The sequence below is a fragment of the Indicator indicator genome, chromosome 13 (assembly GCF_027791375.1).
Source record: "Indicator indicator isolate 239-I01 chromosome 13, UM_Iind_1.1, whole genome shotgun sequence".
Taxonomy (NCBI): Eukaryota; Metazoa; Chordata; class Aves; order Piciformes; family Indicatoridae; genus Indicator; species Indicator indicator.
In genome coordinates this window covers 15,881,454-15,897,815 of record NC_072022.1, presented here as the reverse complement: position 1 = coordinate 15,897,815, position 16,362 = coordinate 15,881,454, and positions in this window count along the sequence as shown.

The following is a 16,362-nucleotide window of genomic DNA, read 5'->3' as shown; positions in this document are numbered from 1 at the left end:
AAAAATCAGCAACCAAATTTATTACAAATGTGTGGTCACATTTACCTTATTTTCCTTATGTGATTGTATTTTTTAATCATACATAGAAACTCATGCAGTATCACGAGGATGTTTATTTTAAGCAGTAATCTTATTCTCTGAATTTGGTTTCATCAGATTACTTACTGCCTCAGGAATCAAGTGCTACTAAACTGTTGGTGCTTCATAAGCACTTAACAAATGCTTATGTAGATAAAGAAGGAATTAGCTTGATTTCGTTTAGCCAGATGCTCCAAAATGTTTGGTACAGCCTTCCTATATATTTGCTTTCTCTGCCTCTCACTTCAAATAGTCAGCAAAACCTGCTTTCCTAGTCCTTGGAATCATGAAGCTTAAAGAAAAACAAACAAACAAACCTGGGCTTAGAGACAGGTGGAAAACACTGTTAGAAAAATGGACAGTTTGACTGAAAAGAGTAATTTTGCCCAAGGCTAACCTGTGTTTATATTTACCAACTTTTGTGTATGAGGTTTGACTGCCCAATTACTCAGTTTTCAAATCTTTCAAGCCTGTGCATCAGAAGCACTGAATAGTAGGAACTGAATCACTTTAGACCGAAAATCAAACAAACATAAACCCCAGAAACATTTCTTTTCATTGTTGTCACCCTTTGGTAGGCCTGGAAGTTAGAATTTTGCTAGAGCTCCATCACTATAAATGCAGCTTATTGTCTGAGGAAACTCTTTAATATCAATGTAAGATATAAAATCTGTTATATGGAGGGGAGGTCTGTTTTGCAGCATTCTGTCTTGGAATGCATATGCTTTCCTGGTTGTTTAAAAGATACGTGAAGAAATTTGTTCTTGTCAGGAAATTGTCATCATTTCAGGGATTGATTTCTACATCCCTCTTAAAAGATAATCTAAGAAATACTAAACATCTCTGTGGAGAGTTTAATTGCTGCTTCTGGATCAGTGGAAATTAGTATCTTTTTTAGCTTATGACCCTCTGCTACCAAAATGCGGTTTCTTTCACCTCATGGCAAACTGAGCTATTTATCAACAGCTATGGGAGGTGGGAAGAATAATTGAAGAACATAACAGTATTGGTGGCAAAAGTGAAGTGTGTCCCAACATTTTTACAACATTCTTTTTCATTCCTTTTAAATTCAATCTACCTGAGAATCAAAGTTTCCTACTTAACATATAGGTTACTTTTAATCTTGAGATACTGCTATTGTTTATTTACTGTTTCTTTATTATTGTTTGAGGTGCATATATAAAAAAATATGTATTAATGAAGATTTCTGACACAAGTGCCATATTTGTGACAAATGTGTTGCTAGTAACAATACAATAATCTGGGTTAAAGTTAAATATGTCGTAATCCTTTAAAATAAAGAAATGCATTACTGAACAGCAATAAATACAAGTATCTTTATAGGCTATATGAAATAAGGAATATTAGGTTATGAATTCCATCTAGATCTTAATTAAAAGATATTTTTTAAAATTTTTTTGAAAATGAGATGCATAACGATCATTTATACAGCAGATACTCTCAATTTAGAGACCATATGATACTCTGGCAGTCTTAATATCTGTAGACAATATAACAGATTTGGAGAAAACTGACTCAGTTTTTCTTTTTCCTCTTTGTGTTTGGTGGTGTTGTGTTTCTTGTTTGATTGGGTTTTATTTGTTTTGTTCTTAAACGTTAGGGTGTTTTCTTAAAGCAACTTTAGCTCATCCATTAAAAAAAAAAAATTCACCTTTTCTGTGACTAGTGCTGTAATTGAAGGTTCTATTTTCTATATAATATATAATTTGAGCTATTTAGAATTTGCAGTCCCTCATAAGGCTGTCTTGGCTCCACCTGAGAATTTATGTTCTCATTGTAATGTTTCATGTAAACCAAACTGCTTGCAAAGAAAGTGGAGAACTGGTGCTGAAGTCATACCTATGAGAATGGAGAACACTGATATCTGTGAGAGGTTGGACAAGATTTACCTGCATCTGCAGTCCTGATTTCAGAGTGTAAGCCACAATGCAAAATATATACTGTAAAAATAGCAGTATTGCTAATATGTATGTACCAATTTCCATTAAACATATAAATGATTGCACGTAACATCACACAAATGTTATTTTTAAATATAAGTCCAAGTAGTTTTGCACTGAAGTATTTCTTATGTGGTAAAATTGCAAGGTGTGGAGAAAATTGTCAGCAGTTCCGAGGTTACTGAAGTGGCGATGTTGGGATGCTGAAGTCTGATAACCTCATTTCTCTGACTCATGGCATGTGGTACTCTTTCCTTAGGAGTATTTCAGACTGTCTAGGAAAAAATGTTCCAGTGTTCCTCTCTGGTCAAGCAGGTTCAGTTCTTAAACAACAGCAGGAAACATTATCAACTCGTGAATTCCTCATGAGTGATCGGATTTTGACCAGGGCTTGACCTCTTTCCTTCTCAGTGTGACCTCTACTGCTGAGGTCAAAGCGGCTGAGCAGGAAAACACAGCTGCTCTTCACCCCTCAGGCAGACCCAACACTTCTGTAGGAAAGGGGATGCAAGAAGGACCCAGCAGTCCAAAGTGACTTGACTCCCTTTCTGTTTCTGAGCAAGGGAAGGAGTTCCTTTGTATAAATCTACTCTTCTCAAGCATCAGGCTGAGAGAGAGAAAGGGAGAAGCAGCATAGTAATGGAGACCTGCAGCACCTGCCTGCTTCTCCAAATCTGGATGACAGAGGAATCTGGAAAAACTCATTTGGCTCTCAAACTGTGTAAGCTGTGCATGTGCAGCAGAGAAAGTCTTCCTCCAAGGTGTATTGCCTTCTTACAATTTAGGGGTGGACTAATCTGAGTTCCTTCAATGCTAAACAGACCACATACAAGCAATTTGTAAAGGTATAATTATACTTTTGTTTCTCCACCAGTCTAAAAAAACCAAAATGAGGCAATAGCAATAACTGACCTAAATCCAGATTCTTCTATTGCTGAAAATATAAAAGCTTATGTTGTACTGCTAGTAAGAATCATCTGAGTTTACATCTTCATATCTCTGACCAATCTCAGTATTGTTTTCCAGTTCTTTCATTTTTTATCTGCTGCTGACAAGCCACTTTTTAGCCTCCTACATTTCTGAGATGTATCACAGTCCTTAGCTAGCATAGATCAATCAGTTGCAATTATGAAGCTATGTTTACAGAGTGACATCACCAGACACCTTTCCTTTGTTTATTGTTGTCTGATACAGTAAGGTATATATATTTGAATAGCTTTAAACAAAATTAACAAATAGAACATTTAATTTTGTTCATTTTGGGTGTTTACTATGTGGTATTCTGTTCTCCATCCAGTTATCAGAAAGATAACTGGAAACAACTAATTTAGCTGGTCTGCTAGATGGCAGAACACAAACATTTTGAAAGCTAGAACTGGTCTTCAAACTTTAGGCCACCACTGATCTCCAATATCTTTGAACTATTGCAAAATATTTTGGGGTTTGCTGTTATAGTGATAAACTTTAGCATGTCAAAAATGATACACCAAGTGATAGCTGTTACTCATTGCTTTAGTGTGGCCATTTATTATGGCAGGTTACTGGACACAATAACTTTGTGTGCTCTTGAATAGTCTTATGCTCCATTTTGTACTGAATTAAGGGGTGCAGCTGAAGCCCTACACATCCTCTTGCATCCTGCTTCGTGTTTCCAGATTAAAAGCTGTAGCAAGGGCCCTGATCATTAAATGGAGAAGGATTTTACCAAAACCAGGTAGCAGCCGGTAGTAAGAAGAAAGTTTGATGGTTCCAGCTCTGATTTGTGCTGCATGCTGCTCTGTAACCAACATGAAGTGCCTCAGGCACAAATCCTGGCCTGACAACAAGCGCAGCTCAGATGGGGCGCAACAAATGAAAAGAAGACAAACCCCCAGCCAAACAGTTGATTTGCATCTCTGTAATAATTTCCTGAACTCTTACTCACTCATAAGACTTAATAGCATTGTTGCTGGTGATGGTATATAACAACATTGTGGTTCAGCATCCTGAAAAGACTCATGGGGCAGTGTTCAAACTATCTGGAATTAGTACTAGATTCTGGTACACTTGAGTTATGAAGTGTTTCTGTTGAGAGTTATGGAAGTGTTTGAAACTAGAGCAGGGTAGATTTAGATAAAACATTAGAAAGTTCTTTACTATGAGGGTGGTGAGACACTGAAATGGGTTGCCCGGAGAAGTTGTGGATGCCTCATACCTGGAAATGTTTAAGACCAGGCTGGATGAGGCTTTGAGCAACCTTGTCTAGTGGGAGGTATCCCTGCCCATGGCAAGGGAGTTGGAACTAGATGACCTTTAAGGTCTCTTCCAACTCAAACCATTCAATGATTCTATGATTGTCAGGATAATCTTTATTTGCTAAATAACATTGTTATATATGAAGCCACCTTTCTTTTTGCATACTATATAAAATGTGCCTTTAATTAGGTTACTCGTCACATACACAACTTGGATTACACTAACTGAATTTGAGATCAGGAATTGTAAATTCCCATTTTTCCTGTTTAAAAAGACAGAATTAGCATTTTAGACTTATTTCTTAAAGATCTGTCATCTTGGGATAACATAGTTAGCGCAAAGGGTTCCACCCATTTTTCATTTTATATGTAAATAAATAAATACTTCAAGAGGAAACACCATAAATAACTGGTAGTTAAAACTGCTGAATTCAGTAAAAAAATATGTAAGATCAGTTTTGAAAAATCTGAGCTTCTTTTAGTCCGTGCCTATAAAAAAAAAAAATAGTACTATACAAACAATTGCACAGAGTGTGAGTACTGCCTAAATACTGCATCCAAATGTTATTCTGAAAGTCCATAAAATGCCATTTTGATGACTTCTACATTTATTTCTTACACCTTCACCCCCCATCTTTATGTGTTGACTTTTAGAAGACAGATACCTCTTTGCCTGAATATGTTGGATAGAATGAGGGTACAACAAGCAACATCATCATGGAGTGGCTTTAGTTTATCACTGTGTAAAATACTGATGGTACAAAACTCAAATTTAGAATGCCTGAGCATTCTAAACCTTCCTTTACATCAATATTTTGTCGCCTTAAAGTAGTACTATAAGTACTGAGAGTCTTGGAGAATTGTATCAATTTGCAGACCAAGCCTACCATGCCAATTTTGCCTCATTACTCTAAGTTCACTTTAAAGCATAATGAAAACAAACAACAAAAAAATAGCAAGATATTTCCACTGAAAACATGAGATTTTCAAGTTAAAACCTTTGAGTATTAAGAATCCATGTTGGGCCATGCTCGGAAATCTTTTTATATGGTGATTTTCAAGATGCATGCATTATTGCAAGCACATAGTATGTTAATGCATTGGGTTGCTTAATAAGCATTTACTGACACACATCTGCAGCTTTGCTAATGTACCATTTATTCATATGTGGTTGCCAAGGAAACAGGTTATGGCCTGGTATTCTGAAAATACTGAGCAAATGTTCTGTGATAATTTACTTAAAATAGGTACAACTAAGATTTGGTATCTCGTTGCTTCTGTAAATCCAGGTAACCTGAATTTATCTAATTTTGTTTCACTGATTAAACCTCCAGTGTCATTTCATTGTCTCTGAAAATCCATTGCCATTTTCTACACTGTACATCACTGGGTATTGGAAGTAAACGTAAATATAGTAAACATTTTGAGAGATTCTAGGAATTGAATAGAATTTTGGTTTGATGTTTAGTCTCGGGTTTTTGTTTTGTTTTGCTTTAAATATGTATCCTTATCTTACATTCTGCCTGGTAGCCTTAATTACTTATTTCTAATTAGAGATATCCTGGCATTGACAATGGTGATGCAACAAACCATTTCTATAGAAATTTGTGCAAATGGTGCCACTGAAATAAATTAAACTTGCTCCCTTTGTATAACACAGATCATGTGCTGTAATACAAGGAACCATAGTAAAAAATAATGAATTAATCAGGATTTCACTGATTCCTTCATTCAATACATAGGTATCTCTAAAGCACAAATACCAGACATACATATTTTAACCAATATGACTGTTTTGTATTCATAGTGATAAGAAAGGAAACTGCTGATATTTGAAAAAGTGCAAAGTGTGAAACATATTGAAATATCCTGATTCTTTATCCCAACACTATACTTGAATTTACGAATTGACGAGATTACAGTCATGTAGAGTCAGAGATTAGCTGAACTACACACAGCTTCACCAAAACAATAATATTAGGGTTCCTCAGCCTTTATTGTATGGCACTGATTTGTAATGCACACTAGTGACTGGGATCCAGGGTTAACATTATGCAAGCTCAGGAGGTTTGCTCGCCTGCCAATATGTTTCGTTTAAACAGATCACTGGAGGCTGTTACAACCTGTTTCAAAGATCTCTTTTGGCTGATTTTGTTTGTCCTACCTGCAATAAAAATCCAGCGGGTGATGGAAAAATCAAACAGTATTGATAGGAGAATAGAGCAATGTGGTGCCATAGCAGGAACAACTCTTACATTATTATAAGAAAATTAGAACTCTGGTAACAGAAAAAAAACCCAAAACATCTAATGCAGCGGTTTTAAAGTGTTAAATATTTTAGCACTAATTGTATGTGAGTTTTAAAGAGATCTCGTCTTACTATAATCACTCCATAAACTTACTCACCTAAAATCAGGTTCTTCTGTTAGAATCTTTTAAAAGTAGTATCAACAGGTATTTTCAGCAAAAACATCTCAGTAATTTTGTGAACTCTGTGGCTAGTGTGTATCAGCCTGCAAAGGGGGAAAATCCAAATGTAGTTACTAAATTATTAGACAAGTAGCACTTTCCAGATGCATTGTGAATACCGCTTCTGCCTGCATTGCTTTATTATAGTTTAACCTGCATAGTGCAAACTGGACAGAGTGTTTCATAATGTGTTGTAGACAGAAATATAAGGAAGTTTAATTTTTCATTGGAGTCACTGGAAAAACTAGGCTAAATCCAATCCTTAGCTCTACTTCCCTTACCCCATTATAATGTTTTTTTAAAAATTATTTTATAGTTTGTATATTATAGATTATATATCATGTAATGTAATATAAATTATATACTATGTAATTCACTATATAGTATATAATTCAAATTATTCCTCATACATTTACCTAATAAGACATCAAATAATGGAGGCTTCACAGCTTCCTCAGTTATATCTGGTCCAGAGTTTCATGAGGTAACTCAGTGGAAAACAAGTATATTTTAAGATTAGCTTCACGGATTGCCAGTTAGAAAACAAGTCATGATACAGGGTGAAGCAATTATCATTACTAGTTGACAACTTTGACTGCATATAAACTGCTGAAACTAATTACAAGTTGTCCTTTATCTTAAAAACCCTCCATGGTTTTTGTTTTTGCAGTATTTCAAAAGGCCTTTTCTTTTTCCCCTTTCCATTCTGCCGCTTTTCTTTTGGTCTTTTTTTTTTTTTCTGGTCACAGTTATCACAGTATCTGTGATACTGACGTTTCTAGGCAGCTCTTGTTCTCTGGAATACAATTCCTGTATCTCTCTGCTTAATTGATTATTCATCGTTGTCAAATATCCCAATTTTATGTTATTATGTATTAAACATCCTAATAAGCCTATTATGTAATAGTGTAAAAATTATTCAGAGCAGGGTTTTGTTTCAAAGACACTAAACAAAATTAAATTGTTCCACAGGGCAATTGCAAAATGTCAGAGCTGATCAGCATTTATATAGCAGCAATTAAGAATATATAGATCCATATTCCATTTGGAAATATATAATATATTTTTATGAATAGCATTATGCAGCCAATATAGGATCCATCACTTTGGCTTTAAAAGGTAAGAAGTTGAGCTTATATTTTTTGTTGGTTTACCTGAGTATATTTTTGGTATATCTTGATTTCAGTAAGTATTCTGTAGCTCACATCTGCCCATAATAAAGGATAGAATGAACGAAAATTACATTAAGCTATTATTATTATTTCAAATACCAAGAAGGTTGTATTCACAGAATGGGAATGTTATGGTGAATGGGAATCTTAAGGATCACATTTGGAGCAATCCAGCAGTAAAAGATCTTACAATGCTAAAGAATCCCCAAATTTGATAATACTAGAATTCAAATCTAATATTCTACATAATAAAGCCCTTTTAGAATGTAATAACAATTCACATGATAAAATACAACAGACACTAGGTGGCCCAAAAGGGTTAATAAATACCAGTTCATTTCTGTCTGAGTCTGTGTAATAATCTACAAATATATGAATACAGTTTCAGATTGAGAGATCTGCAGTTTCACATCAGAGTTAAGTTTAGAGGCAGAACTAACCTTAATTGGAAAGGTCATTGAGAAGCGCATAGGATAGTGTCTGAGGAAAAAACCTCAAGTGTCCCTAACGATAACATGTGCAGGCTCGGATGGAGGTGTGAAAACCTGCACCTGCTCATATGTGCCTTGGTTAGCCTCCTCAGCCAGAGAGAATAAAATGGTTAAGCTGACACATGATGTCTCATGACACCTCTGGCTGTACCATTCTAATCCCCTGCATAAGCTATATGTAACTGCCATTAAAATTCGTACAGCAACTCACTTAAAATGGTTGAACTGGAAGCAACTTCCTAACTGCTAGACTCCTCCTCAGTAAATAAGTTTCTTTAGCTAGAAAACATTAAGAGTTCACAGGCTGCCAATGAGTTTTTCCAGACTCATTTCAGCCTTTGAATTCAGTCACATTAATTAGAAGAGGACTTGCATCTCCTAACAAAAGAGCAAATTTGCAGATGGATTTAAAATAACCCTAGTGAAGCGTACTCATGTAATGGAGCTACACAGTTTTTAAAATGCCTTGAGTGAGTACATTTGGACACAAAGACATAATAAAACCAGCTTATTGCTAAGTGCCCTGTCTTTTCTAAAGATAAATATCAGCAGCAATAAATAGATTGCTTCTACGTAGCCTTTGCTCAGCAACTTCCTTTAAAAATAACTCCACAAGCAATAAAGAAATGCAGTTCTGATAGCTACTTGTAATGGCGTACTCCATATTAACGTTTCAACCAGGAAAAGATTCAGCAGAAGCAAGCTACTGGAGATAAACCAAATTAACAAAAACCTTCAGACTTGTATCTGCCACTTGAGAGATGCAGTTTATTACATTTTCAGTTCTGCTTCTTCAGGTGGAACAGGGGAATATTGCACTGCCTCAAACTCGTCCCGTAATTATGACTCAAATGTTTTTATTATCATTATTAAGCATTGGCCTATCAAGGCAGGTCACAAGTCATATTCCTGAACAGTTATACTATGCTTATTTGGAATGCCCCGAACTGACACATTTAGAAATAAATGAGAATTAGTTTGATGTTACTGAGACTGTGAAGGCTATTACTGATAATTGGCTGTGCTTCTGAATACCTCCTCTGCATTAATTTTCAGCTCTGGTTCCTCATCCACACAAAATATACTTAGTCATTTTAAAGTCAAGGACATGAAAGGAAAATGGCTACCCTGCTGCAAAATGCTCATTGCAGTAGTGAGAATTTCTCAAGTCACATATAAAGGAGATTCACAAGGAGATACACTATGTTACAAGCTCAGTGGAGAAATGTAGTAACATCTGATTCTGTATAAGCAGTTACCTGTGGTACAGATAAGATTTAACTTTACTGATACTGTTAAGTATGTTAGCTAAAAATGAAAACAACAAATCAGAATACTTGAATTTTGAAAAATCTGTAAGATCTGGAAATTACCGCAGACTGCAAGTGAATTTATTCTGTAAAGGTTTGTTTAAGACCTGACAGAAGTTTTTTTCCACTATGCTGAACTTCAAAATGGGTCCACTATTTAAAGAAAGGTTTATTAGCATTACAGGGGCTGAATGCAGCAAAGGTTTAAACATACTTCTGATTCTCTATATTTCTCAGCTGCTAAATATTTATATGATACTTCTGTACTCGTCATAATAGAACTATCACTTTGTATACTGACAGTACAAACCTTGACCTACATGCAAGACTAGGCTAGATTAAAAAAAGAAACCTGCCTACGTTACTGGGAACAACCAATTAAAAACATGAATAAACCAGTTCTATGTTGTGAACAGCTTTATAAAAATGGCATCATTTAAGAAATTATAGCCACATGGAAACATAACATGAGATCAGATTCTTATTTAGAACTGAAGAGAAGTAACTGCAGAATTTCCATTTGCATTATGATACTGCTATTAAAGAGAAGAACATCTTTCTACATCTATACTATTGCACCTTTTAAATGGATTTGGTTGCCAAGGAAACTGGTTCTGGCCCAATATTTATCTGAAACAAATACATTACGATAGTTGGTGCAAGACATACCATACACATTTTTATTCCTAGTGCTCAAATTTGGGATTTTGTACCTCATGCTGGTTTTATTTCATAACCTGGTTTTGTGTAAAGTAAAACACACTTCAGAGAACTGATACTCAGTTTAAGCTGACAGGACCATCTATATCAATCTCTCTCTTTAAAGTCCTTCTGCCTTAAAATAAAAAGAAATGCTGCAGGTTCATATTTGTAGCTAATACTGAAAATACAAACATTCAAGTACACTCATTATTTAAGATTTCGCACGAAACCGCTTATGACAAAATTTAAATATTTTTCATTTTTCTTATCTACTTCAGTTTTTATTTTTGCATTTTAATTGCCAGCTTAGTAATGCTTATAGTCACCCTTAAAATGTAACTGAATCAATAGGGTTTTCAAAAATTCTTTTGTTGCATAAGCGTTGCCACGCCCTTGGTACATATGATTATTTTAACAGGCATGATTGCTCTACTTTCACAATAGTTTTTTTAAAAGCAGGTTAGAACAATTGTGATGCCAATTATTGAAGCCAACAGTTTAATATTAGCTTATTTTCATTAACAGTTTAATACATTTTTAACTGAAAGCTACATTCCAAAGCCCATTTCATGTTCTTGCAGTACTGACCAAGAAATCAGTAAAACATGCAAATCTCAACCTACCTGCTTGTGCCACTTAGTGCAGCGTTAGCATGGCAATGCACCCAGCCATTTTACGTGAAGCGATGGAGGTAAGTTCTTCTGTTCTCAGTCTTCTTGATAATTTTTTAGAAGCAGTCAAAAAATCGGATGGGAAGCAGCTTGAACAGACTGTGATCAGGAGAACCGAGTTTATCAATAGGGAAGGCAGGGTGAGGAAAAAAAAAAGTGTCCTCATCCAAGGTTTTCTGAAACTGCAACAAAAGGTCAGTTGGGGTTTTTTTCTCCTCCTCAGAGGGTTCAAAGCTTGAAGCTGACCACTGCAAAGGCCACTTGTCACGTTTACTGAAAATCAGCCTATTGATATCACAGCTGAAAATATAAACTCAACAACCAAAGCCCATTGCACAACATGGACTGCGTAAGAGTTAAAAATAGATTTGACATGCCTCCTACCTGCATAATAAATATCTAAGTTTCAAGTGCTTTAATTCGATATTCACATTAATTAACAATACAATATACATTATTTAAACTGCAGTAAACACAAGAAGAAAAAGGGTGACACCATCTGGAAGCACAGTTTGCCTTTTTTTTTTTTAATCCCTTTCCAAGGGCTAATAATGTAGTTTGAATTTGATGACGAGCTAACAGCTCACCACACTGCAAATGCAAAAAGAATTCTGAATGTGATGCTAAAATACCTAAGCCTGTAAAAAAGTATAAATGAATCTTCACTACTGCATGACATGGCACACAGACCATTTACATACTCACATTTGAAATACTAGGCACAGTATAATGAATTCAATACACAGCATGCACACAGCACAAGCAACGTTAATCCTGCCTGCCATTTTAGGCTCACAGGAGTAAGATACATACTGCAGCACAGCGCTGGTAAGGGAGGAGGCAAGGGACAGCTCACCTTAAATGCAGTATCTGATTAATGTTGTAAGTGACATTGCGTATCAGCTACAGAGTCTTGGTTCAACTGGGTGGGAGGGAACAAAGAAAATTGTCATCAGTTGGTGATGCAAGATGAGCTTCAGTCACTAACACTGTTAGAAAACTCCAAATTCTACAGTGATACAGTAGCAGGCATTTCAAACTCTTATCAAAATCTGCCTGTGCAATGGCTGAGCCCGCCTGCAGAGGAAAAGAAACCAGTCTTCTTGCTCACTGGAGAAACGCTGGACTGACTACAGCAACATCCTCTTGATGCAGAAAGATTTCACGTTGCACGCATTAAATCCTGGATGCATTTGCTGTGCTTTTCTAATTTTAAAGCCTCAGAATTAAAAAAAAAAAAAAGATAGCAAAACAGGCACAACTAAAGTTCTAATGCTCGTGTAAAGAAAACCTTTCGTTTTCTTTCTGTTTCCTCTTTTACAGTCCATCAAAACGCTGAGCAGTATTGACAAACCGCACGAGCACAGGGTTTGACTGCATGATCAGCTGTCTGTGTCTACGCTACACCCTGTTAACCATAAGCAGCGTTAGAGCTAAATATATCTGCAATGCAGAAACCGTAGGTGCTATGTGGTATACCATTCTGATTAATTATAAAATATTTTTTCTCTCCTCAGATATAGCAAATGAAAGAAAATTCAGTACCGATCTGTCAGGCGTGGTATCTGTCAGACATACAGATCAGAAAAGCTATCCTAAGTATACTGACCTAGATAGCACTAAGAAGACTTAAGCAGCATACAAGCAGACTCGCTGTCACAGCAAGGAAAATGAAACAATGATCATCTAATCAAACTGAAAGCAACAACTCACTTCCACAGTATGAAATCCAAAATGTTGTGTACTGTGTGTGCACATCTCGTGTAATTGGAAGATGCAAAGCTCCTTTGTTTTTTCTTTTTTTTTTTCCTCAGAGGCTTTTCTTAGCTACGGTTGCACAATGACATTCTGACATCATGAGGTCAATGCAGATATTAAAGTACTATCATCTTTAAGAAAAAAACAATATTGAAATATTAAACCACAGCTGAAAAAAAAATTAAAAATTACACATTTCACATCATCTACTTAACATCTTTCTGTTACCTTCTGAGATGAATGGCATGCACGTTGTTTAGCTGCATAGGTTAAACTGGTATCACCCTCTGCAGAGACTGTAAGAATAATTGTGGGAATTAGATTTTTAGGAATGGCTTAAAAGGGTTATCTTCTGTAAACTTCAAAATACAGCAAAACATTTGGCATATATAATGCAAAGTATATAGCTAAATAAGCATTAAAACCTGCTACTCTGAATTTATTTTTTTAAATGTCTAATAAGCAAAATTGTTTTTATTTTCACTATCCCTATGTCTCCAAAAGGCAGATGAGATGAGCATGCTACAGTTTATTGCAATCTGAATTTCCTTCCCAGAAGGCTAAACTATCAGATGACGCAAAACAAACTGTAAGATCTACCTATTTAGAGAGCAGGTTCCCCCCACACACTATTTTAGTGATTTTGCACAGTTTCCTGTCTCTCTACTGCAAATACCACCAGCCAATACCCAGCACATGAACAGCATTGTGAAAATTAATGTAGCTCTGAAAATGCTTCACTGAAAGACTTCTTTAGGTATTGTTTATCATATGTATATATAAGTGAATATAAATGGTTCCTGGTCAACTGCTGAATTAAACAGATGCTTGTGAGGCGATATTTGTGAGGTGCTATCTTTTACACGACTTGCCAGTACAGCTGAGAAATAAAGCAGACAAATTTGCAGCCACATATTCTTGCTCGAGGAACCTGTGAACATTGTAATTTTTTTTCTGAAAGAACGCTTGTTTTTGAAAATGAAAACTAATACCAAGTATTGCGTTAAATCAGAAAATGTTGCACAGCAACAACTAGACTGCTGTATGTACATATTCACTTCCTGTAAAAAACAGACAATCTGATTTTGCTTTTTTTCCATCTTCTTTCTTTTTTTCAGTGATTAAATAGGTATCAATTTAATTAGGAGGTTTTCTTTGGAAAGTTATTTGGCACTTTGTTCTCTTTCATTTTAAAAGCTGGGAATGAGATGATCCTAACAGTGCTTTAAAATATTCAGAATCCCGTTCTATAAATAGCACATCTGTCACACAGAAAGGGAACCCAGCCAGCAGAAAGGCAGACCAGAGAAGCAAAACCATCAGCTATTCCAATACATGATTACAAAACAAGTTAGGATTTTAGCAATCCTTTATTTGGATTTTTTGTTTATTTGATCTTTTAAAACTAAGACCTGTCTGATTATATATGTGCCATCAACTTTAAATTAAAAATAATATAGATTATTTTTTTCTTTTAATGTTCATCTCAGTCAAATATAGACTATCAAACTAGTCATGTCCTGTTTAAAATTATGGCAAATCTCTGATAGATTTCAAGGACAAAAGATTTGGGCCTTATATAGCAGGCTGTTAGTTTTACAAGAAGGTAAACGTAAGCTGCGGAGGGCTCTGCAGATGGATCTGGCCAGGCTGGATCAATGGGATGAGGCCAACTGTATGAGGTTCAACAAGACCAACTGCTGGGTCCTACACTTGGGTCACGAAACTCCCATGCAATGCTACAGGTTTGGGGCAGAGTAGCTGGAAAGTTGCTTGGCAGAGAGGGATCTGGGGGTGCTGGTAGAGAAGTGTGCTCAGGTGGCCAAGATGGCCAACAGCACCCTCGCCTGGATCAGCAATAGCATGGCCAGCAGGAAAGGGAAGTGATTGTGCCCTGTAGTCTGCATCAGTGTAGCACCCCTTGAGGACTGGGTTCAGTTTTGGCCTCCTCATTACAAGAATGATATTGAGGTGCTGGACTGTGTCCAGAGAAGGGCAACAAAGCTGGTGAGGGGTCTTGATCACATGTCCTAGTCCTGTGAGGAGCAGCTGAGGGAGCTGGGGTTGTTCACCCTGAAGAAGAGGAAGCTGAGGAGAGACCTTACTGCTCTCTACAACTCCCTGAAAGGAGCTTCAAGTGAGGTGGGGACTGGCCTCTTCTCTCAGCCAACAAGTGATAGGACAAAGAGGAAGTGGACTGCAGCTACACAAGGGGAGCTTTAGATTGGATATTAGGAAAAATGCCTTCACTGAAAAGGTCTCATTGGGCTGCCCAGGGAACTTGTGGGATCACCATCCCTGAAGGTATTTAAAAGATATTTGGATGAAGTGCTTAGGGACATGGTCCCTACAGGGAGATGTCAGATTATGGGTGGACTTGATGATCTCAGGCAATTCCATGATTCTACAGTTTCAAAACCAAGTGATGGGTTTGTTTAAAGAAAGATTTTCAGCAAAAGGCAGGTTTAAGTGGAGTCTCACAATGAATATATCTCTTCCTGTATTCTTGAGGTCAGCAGTCTCATTTTCCCAGAGAATTACTGTTCTGGGATAGAAGAGTGTTCTGGGTTTTGTGATGTAGGAAATATTAAAGGCCTGCTGGCAGTGAATGCAGCGGAAGAATAAACATCTCACAGTGAACAGCAGAGTGAGCTTGTCCAAATCTTTATGTGTACCTCTTGCTTAAACAGGCCATTTTCAGTGCTTAGTAATAATAATTTCCCAGGCTTGGGGTTGCAATTATTTTGCTTCAGACTCCGTATAACTTCAATTCAGATTCTAGGCCCTCCTACAGCTGCACAATGCATGGCACAGTAAAATAATTTTCTTAAATTGCACTTGTAAGTTGCACAAAGTAGGCCCAAGTTTTCAAGGTAGAGATATTCATACTGTATGCTATTTCTCAGTAGAAAAAATCTTGTTTGTGACTGTTGTAATCCCAAAGCACTGACTTTTTTGTTCTTGACTTCAAAATTTCCTGCCTTTCTGGGTCAGGACTATCTCAGCCCTTGCTGTGAGCTTGTATCAGTAACTCAATCAGCTTAAAGTGACACTCTTTCAAGTATCCTCTCTGGATCTCACAGGCCATTTGTTCTCTCCTACTTTCAAGCTTCCTAGTTGTAAACATGCTTCTTCTTCCTCTATTTATCACCACTTGAGGGCAACAACATCTAATCTCTCTTCACATACTGTAGCTTCTCAAAACTGGTGAGGAATGAGGAGGGGTCCAACATCACTTTGTATTGCAGCCTCCACATTCCGCTATATGGTTTCTTAGATGGAAAGTCCTAGTCTTCCAGATTGATCATTTGGGAGCAGAAGCAAAAGGAGATAAAGTGTGGAAAGAAAGACTCACATAGAGTTCCTAAAACTGAGCTGATTTTTGTCACACCTTGTCATTCTAAGAAAAAAATACATGAGGGCACTCTGGTAAACTGCCAAGTTCTGAAGAATTTATTGCCTTGTAGCAGTAAATAGCTGGAAGAAGATCAGCAGACTTTGAGGAAAAAAAATTAC